This window comes from Phyllostomus discolor, chromosome 1 (assembly GCF_004126475.2).
Source record: "Phyllostomus discolor isolate MPI-MPIP mPhyDis1 chromosome 1, mPhyDis1.pri.v3, whole genome shotgun sequence".
Lineage (NCBI taxonomy): Eukaryota > Metazoa > Chordata > Mammalia > Chiroptera > Phyllostomidae > Phyllostomus > Phyllostomus discolor.
In genome coordinates, this window is record NC_040903.2 from 145,268,492 (window position 1) to 145,288,531 (window position 20,040).

Sequence of the window (20,040 nt, forward strand, 5' to 3'; positions counted from 1 at the left end):
ATGATCTCACCTATAATGATCTCACCTATAATGATCTCACCTATAAGTGGAACCTAATAAAAACAAACAAAATACAACCAGAGGCATTGAAATAAAGAACAAATTGACAGTAACCAGAGAACAGGAGGTAGAGGGATAAGGGATAATGGTGGTAGGAGGATCAAGGAATATGTATGAAGAACACATGGACAAAGCCAAAAGGGGTAGGTTGGAGTGTGGGAGGCAGGGATGGATAGGGCAGGGCAGCATGGTGGGGTGAAAATGGAGACAACTGTACTTGAATGCATAAATAAATAAATAAATAAATAAATAAATAAATAATCACGTCCCTGAGCAGTGTGGCTCAGTTGCTGGAAGTATCCTCTCGTAAACTCAAAGGTCACAGATTCAATTCCCGGTTAGGGAATATGGAACATGCTTGGGTTGCAGCTTCAGTCCTCAGTCGGGGTGCATGCAAGAGGCAACCAATCGATGTATCTCTCTCACATCAATGTTTCCCTCTCTCCCTCCCTCCCTTTCTCTCTCTCTAAAATCAATACACATGTCCTCAGATAAGGATAAAAAAACATGTTGTTTATTATATGATAGTTTCACCTCAATAAGGTTGTTATGAAAAAGAGAAAAGCTTTTCTTCACTAACCATTATGAGGTAACTGGTGACCTTTAAGGGAACAGGTTCTATACATGGGTGTTGGGAACTGAATGTTTGTATCCTCCCCCACCCCAATTCATATCATAAAATCTTAAACCTCAATGTGGTGGTATAGGAGTGGTAATCAGGTTAGATTAGATCATGAAGATGGAGCCCTCATAATGAGATTAGTGCCCTTATAAAAGTGGAGGAGACACAGGATTTCTCTCTCTCTCTCTCTCTCTCTCTCTCTCTCTCACACACACACACACACACACACACACTCACTCACTCTCACTCTCACTCTTTCTCTCTCTCTGCTCTGCCATGTAAATATACAGGAAGAAAGTTATTACCAGACACCAAATATGCCAGCACCTTGATCTGGGGTTTTCCAGCCTTTAGAACTGTGAGAAATAAATGCTTCTTTTTTAATCACTCAGGCTATAGCATTTTTGTTACACCAGCCCAAAAGACTAACACAGATATAAATGAGAAACCCAATTGCAAACAAGAGTGAATGGATACTCAGGTACAGGAAGCAAATAATTTGTTGGTGAAATAAGAATAAATAGAATAGTATCCCAATTAGGCAACAAAACCAAGATTTAAAACTTTTAATTATAGGTAAGTTCTAAGCATGCTTATAGGCTGAGGGGATTGAAACGGTGGGAACAAAAATAAAGATGTGAATGAGTGAAGCAGTAAATGATACATTAAAGTCCCAAGAGAAAATGGAGGATATTTACCACAAAAATTTAGAACCTTCCCCCCAAAACAAAAAACTGGGGAGATGACCACTGATAGCTGAGATACAGATATGTCTCTGAAAGGTTCCTTAGCAACACTGAAATCTATATGCATTTGCCCAGTGGCCTTTAACACCAATTCTACTTCTGGGATGTTTTTCAGAAGTATGGCAACTGTTCACAAAGTTCACTTTAAAGCACCATCTTGAAAAGAGACTTACACTCTCCATTTTAATCACATATCACAGTCTTGGGTATAACAGCACTTATTTCTGGGATTTTGTTGTAGATGTTCCATGCATCTTTCAGTTGATTGTGTATGTTCCACTGTTCTTTGACAGCCATATCTTATAAACTGGAAAACCAAACTGTGGTATAATCAAATACTACTCAGCATTAGAAAGTAATAAATCATTCATATAACAAATGATATATATGGATCTCAAAATAATATTATACTAAATGCAAGAACACAGACCAAAAAAACAATGCATAATGTCCATTCACATAAAATGCCAGCAATTCTGGAAAGGGCACAGTGATGGTGAATTCAATTTATTGTTCAATTATATTTTATTCATTATGCTACCACAGTTGTCCCAATTTTTTCTTCTTAGCCCTTCTCCACCCAACCCACCCCCCACTCCCTCAGGCAATCTCCACACCATTGTCCATGGTCATGTATTAGGCATATGTATTCTTTGGCTACGCTATATACTGTGCTTGTACTTTACATCCCCCTGACTATTCTATAACTACAAATTTGTACTTCTTAATCCCTTCACCTTTTTTGCCCAATCACCCATCCTCTTCCCATATGGCAACCATCAAAATGTTCTCTGTATCTATGATTCTGTTTCTGTTCTGCTTGTTTGCTTATTTTCTTTTTTCAGATTCAATTTTTTTACATTTCTTCCAGGAATATTTTAATAAAAATTGGTCATTTCCAAGATGCACCCACTGTGTGCCCATTGATAAAACAGAGCTATTAACAAAAAGAAAATTTACCGTATGGGTCTGATTTAAGGAAAAAGACTAGCATCTTCAAGCATGTAAACAAAGTTCAATATTAAAATCAGATTTCTTCTTATGGGCTGATTACAATTCTGAAAATACTGAAATAAAACACAAACTATTTCAGTGAAAGGAAATAAAGGTATTTCCTCTGTCCTTAAAGGTATTCCAGTTTGAGACTCATTTTCAGAATAAGGCAAAACAAATGAACAGAAGACATACAAGTTGAAAAGAGGGAATCTACAACTCCCAACATACTCTGAACCCCCCCCAAAAAATCTAGACTTTTTAAAATAATTTTTCTTTAAACAATTGCAAAGGCTGGAACCAAAGACAAATAGAAGGCACAACAGTTTTATCTGGTTTTGTGTTGTCAGATTATGGATTGTGGTTTTGGTATTTTGTTTGTTTGTTTTTACAAATGCAAATTAAACATGAAAAAGAACTCTACTTCAAAAAACCTAACAATTCAAGAAAGTGTACCAGTAGCATTGTAGATATTTAAAACCTATCTTTCAATTTGAATTTCAAGGTTAAAACAGTGGATTTTAGAATCGTTTTGTTATCATATATCAAAGAAAAAACTTCCACTAACACCTTTCATTCAGTATTTAACCATTCCAGTGAGAATCAAAACTGTCCATTTCTCCAAAGGCAGTTTCTCCACACCAGAAAGTAGTCATGACTCTCCAAAGAAGAAACAGTTTGGGTTTTTCCTGTCTTCAAAATGTTTATTATATCTCGTATTTCTCAAAGGCTTTGAAACATGTAGAAAATAAGAAATATCCCAACCAATAAAACACACCAAATATCAGTAATAAGCAAGACACATTACTTTGGGGAAATGACTATTTTTTTAAAAATCAGTCCTTGCAAAGTAAAGCAAGGGTATTCAGTCTTGTTTCTCTTTTTTTCAAATATACTCTCTTCTAAAATATTATTTCATAAAATTGGAAGTAAAGGACTGAAAGGTGAGAAGAGGGGAAGGGAGGGAACACACGCCATTAATACAAAAAGGAAAATTGTACAAACTTAAGCAGTTTCTAAGCCAGGGTCATACTGCAAGACACCAAACAGTAGTTAGAGAAGTTCACCATTTGCAAGAGCAGGAGTTTGTACTGCTGCAATGGGGGTCAGTGGAGAACAATTCACTGCCCTGGAGCAATTCCCATTCCCACCCCAAATCCCAGTTTCAGCATCATACCTCCATAGGCAGGGCCTCTCATTCCACCAGCCAGGCCACCTGGAGGTCCTCTGGGGCCCCACAGGCAGTTATCTCACTGGCCCCTTCCCAGGCAGCTGGAGTCTTCTCTTCCACATTCACTCAGACCTCCCCTCTGAACACCATGTGCTTGCTGCTAACAGCTTTTGAACAGGCTCAGAATCACCAAACACAATGAAACCAAAATTGGATAATTTCCCACCACTGCTGATGCACAGTTTAACCACATCCCATAATTTTGAAAGAAATCTTTAAGTTCTGATTTATCCAATTCATGAGGTGATTGCCAGTGAAGAGTTGGTGACTGTCAGGGTGTCACAGTTCTTCAGGTGGTTCACATCATTTTACTCACCAGCCTCACAGATTAGTCGAAGTCCCCTCTGGGGAGGAATATTTATTCATTGTTCACACACTCTTTGATCCCTCTGAAGCCTCTGGGGTTGAACCTCAGATTCAGGGTTAGACTCTGGGCAAGGCTGGGAAGTTGATACTTTAACAATGAGGTGGTATCCCAGTAACTAGAAGAGCACCACTGGGTGAAAAGTTCTTACTGTTCACAGACATCCAGATAAATGTCTCAAGACTTCCTACACCATCTGAGCTATGTCTATAGGTGATGGAGAAGGACTCTTAGGAGCATCCTCAACAGCAATTTATTCCAATACTGGCTCACACTTTGCCTCTTGGATTTCAGATACAGGTTCTTTCTCTGCTTCCAGTATAGGATCAGGCTCTGCTTCAGCAACAGGTGCCTCTAAATGTGCTTTCAAGTCATTGCTGACAGTCTGATGATAAAACGTCCCAGAATCATCAGGTAACACTTCAGGTGTCTGCTGTCTTTCTTCAGGTCCCTCTTCTTCCTCAGATTCCTCCTGAGGCTCAGTGACAAAGCCATCAAAGACTTCATCTTGGTATCTGAAGGTATCATTGTGAATGTAGAAGTTATTTGCAACAAAGCTCCCAGGAGCAAGGACAAATGTCTGCATGAATCTTCTCAAAGCCTGCTTGTTATCAGACAGCAACCCCATCACCTGGACCACTACACCAGCATTCAGAGTAATATAAGCATCAACATGGAAAATCTTAGTATGACAACTGGTAAAGGTCTGTGACATCACTTTCCTATAGATTTCTTTCTGTTTAAACACCTTATCTGCTTCATTTCCATTTTAATCCAATCCCCCATGGACATAGGAAGAGTTCTTGCCATAAACTCTGTGTAACATGTCTGGGGCCTGGTTCAGCAATACGTAATATTGTCTCATGAGTTCCTGCCCCACCAGCAGTGCTCTAGGTTTCTCCATAACCATGCTTCAGTCAATTCAACATGCACAGCAGAGCAAGAGAACTCAGCTGTATAAAGATATGTATTTGTTGCTGTTTTATTGTTCATATTTCTCTTCTTCTTCTTCTTCTGCTTCTTATTCTTCAAGAAGAGACTTTAACATTTCATATAAACCTGGTTTGGTGGTGATGTACTCCTTTAGTTATTTCTTGCCTGGCATGTTCTTAGAATGTTCTTCCATTCTAAATGAAAGTTTTGCTGGGTACAGCAATCTTCGTTGTAGGTCCCTGTTTTCATATCTTTGAATATTTCTTGCCAGTTTTTTCTAGGCTGAAAAGTTTCTTTTGAGAAATCAGCTGACACCTTTATGGGGGCTTTCTTGTAGTAACTAACTGCATTTCTCTTGCTGCTTTTAAAATTCTCTCTTTGTGTTTTACTTTTAGCATTTAAATTATGATGTGTCAACGGGTGGACTTCTTTGAGTTCATCTTGTTTGTGACTCTCTGTACTTCCTGGATTTGTAAGTCTATTTCTTTGACCATGTTAGGGATGTTTTCTTTCATTATTTTTTCAAATATGTTTTCAATTTCTTGCTCTCTCTCTTCTCCTTCCAACACCCCTGTGATGTGAATGTTGGTATGTTCGAAGTTGTCCCAGAGGATCCTTATGCTATCTTCATTTTTTAAATTCCTTTTTCCTTCTTGCTTTTCTGATTGATCTTTTTGCTTCCTTATATCCCTAATTGGGTCTTGGCTTCATTCTCCATACTGTTGATTCCCGAAAAATTGTTCTTCATTTCAATTAGTGTATTCTTCATTTGTAACTGGTTCTGTTTTATGGTTTCGATGTCATTTTTATGTTGTTGAAATTCTTTCTGAGTTCATCCATTCTTCCCCAAAGTTCACTGAGCATCCTTATAACCAGAGTTTTGAACTCTGCATCTAGTAGCTTGCTTGTATATATTTTGCTTACGGTTTTTTTTCTGCAGTTCTGTTCTTTCATTTGGGCCATGTTTCTTTTTCTTCTCATTTTGGCAGCTTCCCTGTATTTTTTTCTATGTGTTAGGTAGAGCTGCTACATCTCCCAAGCTTGGTAGAGTGGCCTAATATAGTAGGTGTCCTGTAGGGCCCAGTGGCACAGCCTCCCCAATTACTCAAGCTGGGTACTGGATGTGCACCCACTGTGTGGCCTGTGTATACCCTCCTGTTGTAGTTGAAACTTGATTACTCTTCACATGTCCAATATCAGCCACTGCCTGTGTTATGTCCAGAGTCACACAACATAAGCTACACAGAAATCTGTGAATTGCTGCTACTTCTACTAAGCTGGAGGTACCCAGATGAAGCCAAGCTGTGAATCAAGGACAGCTGCTGCTAGTGCTCCGCCTGGGGCAACTTAGCAAGAGGTATTATACTCATTGAAGCCAGATGCCACTTGTTGGAGAAAGTTTAGGAAAATCTTAAGCATGAGCCAAGCCAAGCCATTCATGTGGAAAAGCCTGGAAACAACTTGGGTGGGGTAGGGACTCAGGGAGTCACAAGGGTGAGGCAAACAGTGTGAACCAGGTTTGTAGAGTCTCTGGTATGGATCCTGCCTGCTAACTCTGTGGCTCTGTTGGGGGAGGACTCAGAAAAGAAACACTGGCTTCTGCCAGCACCTGTCTAGAAGAAATCTGCCCCTGCCCCAGTTCTCACCCTGATGCCACACAAACCAGTTCCTCCCCATGTGTCCCTGGTGCCTTTCAAGCTGCTGCCCTTGAGCTGGAGCTCAGAGAGAATGAGTCTCAGGAAGTCTGTGAATGACCCTTTATGAGGAACTTCCTTGAATACCAGAAATTTCTGTTTTTCCAAAGCCTGAATACCCACTGTGTCTCAGAGTCACAAGTTACAGAGACTTACCTTCCTGGCACTGGAACCCTGGTCTTAGGGGCCTATTGTGGGACTAGGACCCTTCACTCCTGAGATATCCCTGTAACAGGGTATAGCCAGGAGGGGAGCCCCAAACAGGGATGTGGAATGGGGTCCAGAACCCAAGGTATCCAGGAAATATTAGGATGTTCTGGCCCCTTCCCCCTACAGGTATGAGTTCGGGGAAGGGACACATGGAGCAGGGCCATTGAGAGCTGTTTTGTATAGCAACAGCTTTGCAGCTAACCTCTGGCATGGTCATTTAACATATCTATAACTTTTAACTGGTTTCATAGATACGCTAAACAACTGTGGCCATGCTTTGAGCCAGGGAGAAGGGAGTCACTTACACCCATGAAGTAACTGGGGGGAAGATCCCCTGAGTTACAGTGCCTGCATGAGAACTTGGAAAAGATTGGCTCCATGACATGGGGCCACACCTGCCCAGACTCACTTTGGCAGCCCAGTAAAGCTGGAAGGATACAAGAATGCTGGCAAGTGCAGCTGATTGTGGGAAGAGTCAAAAATGGGGCTGCAAAGAAGGATTGGTGCAGAGATTTAAACCCCGATGCGGCAGCCATTGGAGACAGGACCATAGCCATTAAGGAGAGAGGACCACAGGCATCAAGGAGAGAGGACCACAGCCAGTGCAGAGAGGACCACGCACTGTTGCAGTGCAGAGAGTGCATGCAGCTGTGGCAATAGAGAAGACAGGCACACACTTTTGGCCAGAGTGGGGACTCCCACTACCACGTGTGGGGAATCACTATGTGGCTTTAGCAGAGAACCACCACTTGGCTTTGGCAGAGTGGTGAACCACCCACCTCCCTGCTGCTTTGCCAAGAAGAACCATGTGGTTTTAGCCAGAGTGCAGACCCCTACAGCTTTGGTAAAAGAGGACCACACAGCTTTGGGTTGCTCCCTTTGATTGTGTAACTTGGGAAGCAGGAGAGACTTTGCCTGGAATAAGGGTGAAAGAACTTTTTTTTCTGGGGGGTGGGGGGGGGCAGGCATGAAAGAACTCTTGCCAGTAGGCCATGAAAAGGTGCCACATGGCTTACGATTAATTAGAGATCCTGCCTGGATGTTGACACTGCTGATGGTGCCAGTGGCCTGAAGCATGCATGTTTGCTTCTTTTCCAGATTTACAGTACCCCAAATTAGGGCAGGGGGAGAAGGAAGCACTGTAGCATCTGTGGGTATCCTAAAGGATTTTGATATTTTAATAAAGACATGAGGTTACTACTTTAAGTCTGTATAGCATTAAATAAACATTTCCTTTCCTTTTCACAAGTCTCTGACATCGAGAGATGTCTTTCCTATGAAGTGGTGGACAAAATGAACCTGGCAGGTCCTTTGGGTAATAGTATATCGGTGTACCCCCTTTGTCCCCTTGTCCTGTAGCATCCCTAATAATTTTTATCTGCCATATGTCTTTGTGGGACCAGGCCACCCCCTGTTTCCGCCCCTCCAACCAGTTACAATGTAGATTATTCATTAATCCCATAGTTGTAGGATTTCCATTCAGCTTGATTTTTTGATGGTTCTGAATGATGGTTGTTCTATAGTTTAGTTGTAGTTTTGATGTAGTTGTGTGAGGAGGTGAGCTGTTTTTACCTACACCACCATCTTGACTAGAAGTTGATCATAAATTTAATTTAAAACCATGTCAAATTTCTCTTACATATAAGACCTGCTTTGCTGATGGCACTTTATTTTGCTGTGTACTCTGAAGCAAAGGGTTTGGGTGCACATTGGTCTCTGAGCACTTCCCATACTATCTGTTACAGCATGGAAATATGTGCTACTCTGGCTCTATTCTGCCCCTCCTAGAAGAGATGAGAGGAGAGAAATGATTCCCTCCCCAGGCTCATTGGTTCACTCTATCCATCAGTAGGGGAGAACAATTCAAAATTGAACAAGTTCCTGCAGAGCTAACATTGAGGTCTCTTCAAGGATGTAGTCAATCTGTAATTTTGAAATTGGTCATGGCTTTGTATCATGAGGTTACTCTTTCTATTTTATTGCTGTGACAAGAAGGAAGAAAATAGAGATATGTGTAAATATGCTTGCATCACTTCTGAAGCCCATTTTTTTGAAAGCTTAAAACAGATCCCTGGAACCAGTCACAATTTAATCAGAGGATGCTGTTAAAAGTTGGAAGAATAATACATTCCTTTTCTTCCTCATCCCTCTCCAACAACATTTTACAGGAAACAAAAGCCAGATTTAATCTGGTGGATTTTTACAGTAATATTGGCTGTGTTATGTGCTCTACATGGTGAGCAAGAGAGAAAATGAGAGAGAGAATAAAGAAAGAGGAGATAGAAAAGCTACACCAATGAATAGGAGGGTTAGCCTATATATAATTAACCTGAAATTTTTAGTCTCTGAAGAATAAATTCTCCTTTTTATCACAGTGAGTAAGATAATTGATTTAGCCTCTTAAATGTAGATAAGGCAATAACATGCTGTGACCCTTCAACGTATATGAAGTTGTTTTTTCATAACATCTAACATGATGCTTATATTCAATCTTATTATGCTACAGAATATCAGGCAAATTCCAATTACATATTAAACTTTCAAATAATAATAGTCACTAAGATTCAAACATGCACAAACTAAAGTCGAAACAAAAGGAATACAAAAATATAACTTCTTCCATTATCTATATCATAATATTAAACATCAAGTGTTTTAAATCAGCATCAGTGTGGATGTGATAGCTGAAGCCCTAACAGCCATCTTGGGCAACATGGACAAGGTCTACAACTACATACAGTGTATTAGAGATGTAGAAGGACTGTGGGTAGGTCCCTCATATTATAATCATCATACCACTCCTTGAATGGCTACCCCTAGATGTATTTTATGTGAGAGAAATATAAAATTCTATCTAATCTTTTAAAAAATCGTATCACTATTCAGACCTTCCTTTTTTATGTGCAATCTGCTATTTTTGTTTTTCTGTTTCCTTTAAAGTACCCATTCATTTAACACCAACTTTATTTTCACCTACAAGCAAGAGCAAGGTGTTGAGAAACATAAAATAAAATCCACACTTTAAAAATGTTGGTAATCTTCATGTAGTTCAAAACTCCAAAAGCATAAAAGAATATAGATTCTCCCTCCTACTCTTGCCTCTCAGGTAACTAATTTCTACCTTCCTTATCAGTAATAAAGGTCTTATATAGGTGTTCTGATAATCAATTTCAGTGAGGGGATGGGGGAGTTCCTCCACACTAACAAACAATCATCAGGACCAGCCGGGTATCCTATGATTCAGCTCAATTCTGACACTATTTATCTGGAGATACTGTCAGATTCCATAGGTTAAGGGTTCAGTTCTACAAGGCTGTCCCCCCTCACCATCTTTACGACTTCACATACCAGTCACAAGACCAAGCCCAGATTATCATCTGTTCTTCTGACCCACCAGCTATAGATTAGAACTTCCACCAACACCTTCCTTGCACTTCAGATGCCAGTTTCAAGTCCTGGCTTTTACCTGTACTTCTGACTAACTGGTTATAACTCAGAGGTTCTCATGACTGCCCTCCACCACACAAACACAACTTGGCCTTGATTAATTTGCTAGAGCAGCTCACAAAACTCAATAAATATTTTACTTACTAGATTACTGGTTTATTATAAAAGGAAATAACTCAGGAACAGTGAGATGGGAGAAATACATAAGGAAAGGTATGGAGAAAGGACATGGAGTACAGGCTATTCTTCTGAACAATTTTGTTCTAAGGAAGAACAAAGAAATTAAGTTATGTGCTGGTTGGAGAGAAATGTGGAGTCAAAGGAGGGTTTTTCAGTACTGGAGTTATTACTGCATGTTTGTGGTGCTGCAAGTAATTATTCAACACTGGCAGAAAACTGATGATGCAGATGGCAGACAATAGCAGAAGCAAAATCCTTGACAGACAAGAAAGGATGACACCTCAAAACAAGCAAAGGATGGCATTCAAAGTACAAATGGAAGAACTGGCCTTAGATATAGGAGGATGTCCATTATAAGAATGGACAGAGTTTACAGGTTTAAATGCAAATCTGTGGATGATTTAACAAGTCTTTAGCTGCAACAAAAAAGCAAGAGTTACTAAGGATTTGAGTAAAGACAGTGTAAAATAATCACTATGGAAAAGAAGAAAGTAAATTGAGTATGGAAAATGTAGAATTGCCTATATGAAGTTGCGGTCAAAAAGTATAAAGACAATACATTCAGAGAAGAAATAAATGAAATAGTCTTTAGAAATGATACAAAATATCAATGAATCCAAAAGCTAGTTCTTTGAAAAGGTAAATAAGATTCGTAAAACTTTAACCAAAGTCATCAAGAAAAAAAAAGAGAAAGAATCCAAATAATTAAAATCAGAAATTAAATAGGAAAAATACAGCTAAAACCAAAGAAATATAAAGGATTGGAAGAAAATATTATGAACATCTGTGTGCCAAAAAATTGGACAACCTGGATTAAATGCTTAAATTCCTAGACATGTACCACCTCCCAAAACTAAACCAGAAAGAATCAGAGCATGTGAATACACTGAAGACATCCAATGAAATTGAAGTACTAATCAAAAAAAATCCCAACTTATAAAAGACCTGGACTGGATGGCTTCAAAGGTCAATTTTAGCAAGAAATAATACCTCTCCTTGTCAAACTGTTTCATAAAATTCAAAAGGAGGGAAGCCTCCTCAGCTCATTTTAAAAAGCCATCAATATCTTAATTCCAAAACAAGATAAAGACATTACAAAGAAAAAATTATAGGCCAATATATCTGATGAACACAGATGATAAACTCCTCAATAAAATGTTAAGAACAGAATACAGCAATGCATCAAAAAGATCATACAGACGTCTGGTCAAGATAGAGGCATAGGTAGATATACTTTGCCTCCTCAAAAAAATAAAAGAAAGACAATAAATTGAAAATTTTTTTAAAAATCAGAACTGTCAGAAAATCGAACTGTGTGGAAGTCTAACAACCAAGGAGTTAAAGAAGAAACACTCATCCAGACTCATAGAAAGGGTAAAGATGGGCAGCTAAGGCAGAGAGGACTTGTGGCAAGTGGCACTGAAGGACTGGGTGGCAAGGTGGAGGCTGGAGGAATGGGTGGTCCCACACTTGCATACAGATAAACGAGGAGAAACAACTGCAGAGTGAAACAAACCACACAACCCAGGATTCCAGTGCAGGGAAATAAAGCCTCAAAACCTCAAGCTGAAAAAAAAACTGTGGGAGTTGAGGCAGCAGGAGAAAGTCCAGCCTTACAGAAGAGTTTGTTGGAAAGAGCCACAGGGTCATAGAATCAAACCCACACACCCAGGAATCTGCACCAGAAGGTCCCAATTTGCTCATGAGAAGTGGGGAAAGTGACTAAAAGCAAGCAGATAGCTGAGCAAGTGGCATTGTTTCCTCTCAGACACCTCCCCCACATACAGAACCAAATGCAGCGATGTGGGTGCTGTGCCCTGGCTAATACCTAAGGCTGCAACCCTTGCTACATAAAGAGTCTGCCAAGAGAAAAAATATATGAAGGAACACATGAAAGAGCAGATCAAAGCTTCAGAAAAAAAATACAACTAAGCATTGAAGAGACAGCCAACCTATAAGATGCACAGTTCAAAGCATTCATAATCAGGATGCTCACAGAAATGGTTGAGTATGGTAGCAAAATGGAGGAAAAAGTGAAGGATATGACAAGTGAAATAAAGGAAAATGCACAGGGAACCAACAGTGACAAGAAAGAAACCAGGACTCAAATCAATGGTTTTGACCAGAAGGAAGAAATAAACATTCAACCAGAACTGAATGAAAAAAAAAAAAACAAGAGTTCAAAAAAGTGAGGAGAGGCTTAGGAACCTCCAGGACAACTCAAAATGTTCCAACATCTGAATCATAGGAGTGCAAGAAGGGGAAGAGGAAGAGCAAGAAATTGAAAACTTATTTGAAAACATAATGAAAAAGAACTTTCCCAATCTGGCAAAGGAAATAGACTTCCAGGAAGTCCAGGAAGCTCAGAGAGTCCCAAAGAAGTTGGACCCAAGGAGGAACACAACAAGGTACATAATAATTTCATTATCGAAGATTAAAGATAAGGAGAGAACCTTAAAAGCAGTAAGAGAAAAGGAGACACTTACCTACAAAGGAATTCCCATTATACTATCAGCTGATTTCTCAAAAGAGACCTTACAGGCAAGAAGGGGCTGGAAAGAAGTATTCAAAGTTGTGAAAGGCAGGGACCTACATCCAAGATTACTCTATCCAACAAAGGTTTCATTTAGAATGGAAGGGTAGATAAAGTGCTTCCTAGATAAGGTCAAGTTAAAGGAGTTCATCATCACCCAGCCCTTATTGTCTGAAATGTTACAGGGACATATCTGAGAAAAAGAAGATAAAAATATGAACACTAAAATGACAACAAATTCACAGCTATTAACAACCAAACCTAAAAACAAAAGCAAAAGCAAACTAAGCAAACAGCTAGAACAAGAACAGAATCACAGAAATGAAGATCACATAGAAGGTTATCAGTGGGGGAGTGGGAGAGGGAGACAGGGAGAAAAGGTACAGAGAATAAGTAGCATAAATGGTAGCTAGAACATAGACAGGGGGAGGTTAAGAATAGTATAGGAAATGTAAAAGACAAAGAATTTATCTTATGACCCATGGACATGAACTAAAGGTGGGGAATGCAGTTGGGAGGGGGTATGCAGGGCAGAAGGAAATAAAGGGGGGGGAGGGGACAACTGTAATAGCATAATCAATAAAAATGTTTAGCACTGCCTGGTATAGCTCAGTGGACTGAGCATGGGTTGCAAACCAAAGGGTCACGAATTTGATTCCCAGTCATGGCACATGCCTGGGTTGCAGGCCAGGTCCCCAGTAGGGGCCACATGAGAGGCAACCAGACACTGATGTATTTCTCCCTCTCTTTCTCCTTCCCTTCCCCCTCTCTAAAAAGAAATAAATAATTTTTTTAAATATATTTGAATAAAAAGAAGTTGGACCCAAGGAAGAACACACCAAGACATATCATAACTATATTAGCCAAGATTAAAGATAAGGAGAGAATCTTTTGTTTTAATATTTTTTTTAGAGAGGGAATGGAGGGAGAAAGAGAGAGAGAGAGAAACATCAATGTGCAGTTGCTGGGAGCCATGGCCTGCAACCCAGGCATGTGTCCTGGCTGGGAATCGAACCTGCAACACTTTGGTTCGCAGCCCGAGCTCAAAGGAGAGAATCTTAAAAGCAGTAAGAGAAAAGGAGAGACAGTTACCTACAAAGGAGTGCCATGAGACTATCAGCTGATTTCTCAAAAGAAACTTTACAGGAAAGAAGTATCCAAAGTCATGGAAGACAAGGACCTACACCCAAGATTACTCTGTCCAGAAAACTATCACTTAGAATGGAACAGCAGATAAAGTGCTTCCCAGATAAGGTCAACTTAAAGGAGTTCATCATCACCAAGCCCTTACTATATGAAATGTTAAAGGCACTTATCTAAGAAAAAGAAGAGGATCTAAAATGTAAAATGACAACAAACTCACAACTATCAATGACTGAATCTAAAAAAACTAAAACTAAAACAAACAACTAGAAAAGAAACAGAATCAGAGAAATGTAGATCACAAGGAGGGTTATCAGCAGGGATGGGGAAAGGGGAGAATGGGGGGGGAAGTACAGGGAATAAGAAGCATAAATGGTAGGTACAAACCAGATGGGGAAGTTAAGAATAGTATGAGAAATGGAGAAGCCAAAGAACTTATTTGCATGACCCATGGACATGAACTAAGGGCAGGGGGAATGATGGTGGGAAGGGGCATGCAGGTCAGAGGGGAATTAAGGAGGGAAAATGGGACCACAGTTATATCATTATCCATAAAATATATTTTTAGAATGCTGGCCTCTGATCAATGATAATAAACCCAAAAAGAAAACTGAGGGAAAAGGAACCTAAAGCACAGGTCCTTGGGATTAAGAACTTTTGTCAACTTCTGATACTTTTCCTCTATTACCATCTTCTCTTCTACACACTGTTGCATGGAAAAGAATCAGCTATGAGACTTGCTTCTAGCTCTAAACCCTCTGTTTAGAATATCCTAATCATTCCACAGAAATATTCAATCTTGTAATTCGAACTCAAAGTATAATCTCCATCTCTCTTCTTTGAGTCTTCTTACCAACTTAAACCACCAAACTCATATATCTAAACAGAGAAAGTACAAGGGGAATTCACACATGAAGTTCTAAATTTTCATGGTTATCCAAAATAATGAATAAGTGATGCCAAAAAACTCAGCTGGTAGTTGGTGGTGGCTAGTTCGGTTGTTTGTTTGCTTGTTTGAACTGCATATTACAAAATTAAATTAATATCATAACACATTTACTAAGTGTCACATGCTTTGCAAAGAGTTCTAAAATTATTTACCAGTTTTATTCATGTTTTATGGATAAGAAAACTGTGACCCAAAGAGGATAAATAAATTGCTAAAATTTATACATCTAGGGCACTGAAATTCCCACTTACACACTCTAACTCGAGAGTCCAAACATTTGTCCTCTCTGGCAAAAAAACGATTAAAGTCTTAACTCCATTACCCTTCCCTCATCTCTGTGTTTTCATATGAATTTAAATAAGAAAACATGAAAGCCCTTTACCTAATACTTAATTCATAGTTAACAATCACTAAATTGTAGCTTATTTAATCACATGTAAACACATCCTAAAGATTTAGATGTCAAAGTCTCACTTTTTCATTACATTGCCTTAGTGATATTTGCAAAGTCTATAACTGCAGTCCCTATAGAATTTATTTTTTCTAACTAGTTACTCAGGCAAGCTGATGTCATTGCTTGAAAATTCCCAAGGACATAAAGCCTATATAATTCTGTAGGAAAACACCAGTGCTGCAGCGGCATAGATCCTAAACAATTTGGTCAAGTTGGCATTTGAAGTGTCCCGGTAAACTAGCATGGCCTGCAAAAGTGTTTGGTAGTGGCTTTCGATCCTTTCTACTCATCACAGCAGTCTAACAAAGCACAAAAAATACACCATTCCTATACCACATCTTCAATTGGCTGGAAACCAATTCTAGAAAAGCTTAGCACAGAGTTACATACTCCACATATTGAAAAAAACTGTGACAATAATATAGGTAAAATGTGTGATTTTTGCAGAAATCCTGAAATACCTCTGGTAAAATATCACCAAATGTAGCTACTATGTTTTATTACAAAAATTGTCAACAAGAGCAAAAGGAAACTCAAGGATTTTGAACCTCTTCATAGAAAAATCAAGGTAAGTGGGGTTATTTGATTTGTCCAACTTCAAATAAACTGCTATTTCTACTGGCAAATAATACTGTTGAAATTGAAACTACGAGACGATGACAGTTCACCATCCTTTGGAGCTGCTGAAGCATCAGGAACAACCCAGGTGCTGAAGCATCAGGAACAACCCAGGGTGAGTTTCAAAGACATTTTAGTTTTATTCTGTTTTTCCTCCTGTTTCCCCCCATTTTCTGACAAATATGAGATAGACACTAGGTCTTCTTTTCATGCACCATATTGTTGATATAAACTAACACCAAATTTCCATTGCAGTTGGACACATCTCCATTTTTCAAAGCATTTTCCCATGGCTCCACAGAAATAGAAAAAAAATTATTAGAACAAAAATCTTCATCTCAGACCTACTTCTCACTCTTTAAACCTTTTCCTATCTGTGCAACTAGAATTTCTCATACTGAATTTAAAACAAGTCCATGGCTCCATTCTTGGTCAGTTTTTCAGCTTTTAATTTTGTAATCATTCTTATTAGAACTTAACAAATTACAAAGGTAACAGATGTAAATCATTAAACATTTAAAAGTGTTCTCTGGAGCAACAGATTTAAGTGGACACACTAAAAAAAATGTTTAAATAGTAAAATGAATCCATAGCTACATTACATATTACTATAAATATGAATCTAAACACTGGATACCATGAGTTTAATTTCACTGAAAGAGGTCTCCTTTCCCCCCAATTTCTTCTTTATCACAGATGTCCTTTTCTAGTGCCCTGATATTATACTACCATTAGTCTTTTCTTCTGATATGGACAACAAGGCCATTGTTCAGCATGATGAGATTCAGGAAATATTTGAGAAGAAAGGGAGAACTAGGAGCAGAAAAGAAAAGTGTTGTCTTTTTCATAAGAAATGTGGAGTTGATATCTCTATCTTGAGAGAAGATATAAAATATGAGTTTTGATAATGATGGGAAGAAGGGAGGACCAGATGACAGGGCACAAGGAACCAAGAGGGGTAGCCTGCTTGAGTGGGCCACCCCTGAAAGACCATGCATCAAGGCATCAGCATGGAGGAGGCAAGGTACAGAGAGGCTCCCCACAGATGCCCACCCAAGCTGGCGCAAAACACCCAGGACAAAAAGTGGGAGGTCACAGGCCCATTCTACCTAACACCCCAATTATGCCCATCACCACCAAAAGGCAGGTCAGAGTGCTGGTAGAGTGGAGAAAGCCTGGACTAGGAATTAGGAGACCTGAGCTTCAGACCCAGTTATTACTCCAGTTTTCTGTGAGCTTGAGCCAGTTGCTTTACCTCTCTGTGCCTCATTTTCTCTATTTGTCAAGTTAAAAAAGAATAGAATAGGAAAACTGTCAAGTCCATGTAAGGGCTAAGATGTTGTGATCTATAATATATATACATATATATTTCTTATTAAATATAATGAGACTTGAGTCAAAGGTGGACTAATGTAAAAGAAAATAAAACAACTATTTTTGTTTTACTTGTGGCCAGTAAATTTACTTGTAGATTTTTAGAAGATCTCAGAATAATATACTCAAGACAGTGATGCTATTAGACCTGAACATTGACCCCCAGCTAGAGAAAGAGCAAGTCAGTCATCATCTGGAGGGTGGAGGAAAAGCAAGCCTTCCTCACCCTCTCCAGACTTTTCAAGGTTTTGGGTTTTTATCTAAGTTCCTCTAAAGAATTGTTTTAAAAATGCCCAGCCACATTGCCAGTTGGCCAGTAGCTTGGTGAAAAGCTTCTGTCTTCTGAAAACTAGATCACTAAAATTACTGTCTCAGGGCATCATCACAGAGCCAAAAGTGTAGAAAGTAATTTGGGTTAGTAGAAAAGGCAGTCACAGGACTGTAAAGAAAATTGTGCTCAAGGCGAGTATTGATGTGACCTTGGACAAATTACTTACTTGGAGTAAAGAGAATTTTAATTTCATTCCTGTAAAAATCTATAACTTAAATTCAAGCATTGATATCTTACCACAATAAAGGAGAAATAACTTGTTATGCCTCTTCCTATCCAATGTTGTTTTACATCTCTTTGTAAATCAAGATTCTCTACTCAGTTTTCAAAAAAAGTGTACACTTAGCACTTACTATATGTCCAGCATGATTTAAGATGCTGAATGGGGTTTTAAAATAAAATATTTTACCATAAATTCTAGATGCAGAGGAAAGTCATGGGCATAGAAGAAATTAAGTGACCAAATAATTGATTCAGATCTGTTTTGTTTTTTCTAATTCTTGACAGGAGTATCCAACAAAGAAAATGCAAGAGGCTGGCCTGCTCAATCAAAGTACTTTAGTGACATATTTTAAGCTTCAAGGTTTATCTGTAAATCAGAAAGTACAGGTGGCCGTGTTCGTCATGGTCCTCATTCTCTATGTCCTGACACTGACTGGGAACATCCTCATTGTCATAACTATTACCTATGACCGCCGGCTCCATACCCCCATGTATTTCTTCCTCAGCAACCTGTCCTTTATTGATATCTGCCACTCCACAGTCACTGTCCCCAAGATGCTGATAGATACCTGGTCAGAGGAGAAGCTCATTTCCTTTGATGCCTGTGTACTCAAATGTTCTTCCTACACCTATTTGCCTGCACAGAGATCTTTCTCCTCACTGTCATGGCCTATGATCGCTATGTGGCCATCTGCAAACCCCTAAAGTACATGACAGTGATAAACTGGAAAGTATGTGTGCTACTGGCTATGACCATCTGGATGGGGGGGACCATTCACTCCATCGCCCTGACCTCCCTCACCATCAGGCTGCCCTACTGTGGTCCTGATGAGATTGACAACTTCTTCTGTGATGTACCTCAGGTGGTCAAATTGGCCTGCACTGATACACACATCATTGGGATTCTCATCATCTCCAACAGCGGGCTTATTTCTGTGGTCTGTTTTGTGGTTCTTGTGGTGTCCTACACTGTCATCCTGGTGAGTCTGAGGCAGCAGGTCCACAAGGGCAGGTGGAAAGCGCTATCTACCTGTGTGGCCCACCTCACCGTAGTCACACTGTTCCTGGGACATTGCATCTTCATTTATTCTCGTCCATCCATCAGCCTCCGGGAGGACAAGGTGTTCTCTATGTTTTTCACTGCTGTCACCCCCCTGCTTAACCCCATCATCTATACCCTAAGGAATACAGACATGAAGAATGCTTTGAACAAGTTAATGTGTAGGAAGGAGAGGAAAGAAACAAATTAAAATGTCTATGTCCATAGTATGCTTTGTGTTTCAGATAAAGAAATGCCTTACTAAAGATAAGGTACTTACCATATTGACCAGTCATGTGCCACATAGCAACCCTTGGATTAATGACAGACTGCCTACACAATAGTGGTTCCATAAGATTATAATCTCTTCTAAGAAATGGAAGGTGTATGGTTCAGGAAGATTTTTTTTCTCTGATGGAAGCAATACTGTGGGGTTCAATAATAGATTCCCTCACTCACAGCACCTTACTTTTGAAAGCACAGATTATATCCCAATCAGTCAGCCACTGGCCTGGTTCAGCACAGAGGGGCTGTCCCCCGGCACTAAACATTCAGAGGCCACTATAGTCCCCCAGAGTCAGCTTGATGGTCTTCAGAGCACATTGCTGTGGAGTCTTCATTGAGGACCTCAGGTGCTATACAAGACACAGGTCCATGGGAGATAGCTTAACAAGTGTCAAGTATCACTGCCACTTTAGTTAAAGCTTCTGTGGTAGTGTGCAGCCAGCCTGTCCCAGACTTCAGAAATATTTTTAGGTTGTAATCATGTAAAGAATCTCCTAATTTTATTTCTTTCATCAGTCAATGTCAGAAAAAAGCCTTTTGTGCCAGATAGGGTCAAAGTAACAAAAAGCAAATTTCCAGAGTCAAATTACTGAATCCTCAGTTCTACAGCCT

The 20,040-nt window shown here is 39.4% G+C and overlaps 2 pseudogenes; one reads left to right on the forward strand and one right to left on the reverse strand.

Moving 5' to 3' along the window:
- Window positions 1-3,542: 3,542 nt before the first annotated feature.
- Window positions 3,543-4,926, reverse strand: LOC114493366 (annotated as a pseudogene).
- A 13,467-nt stretch (window positions 4,927-18,393) lies between these two features.
- LOC114491337 lies at window positions 18,394-19,371 on the forward strand (annotated as a pseudogene).
- The last annotated feature ends 669 nt before the right edge of the window (window positions 19,372-20,040 follow it).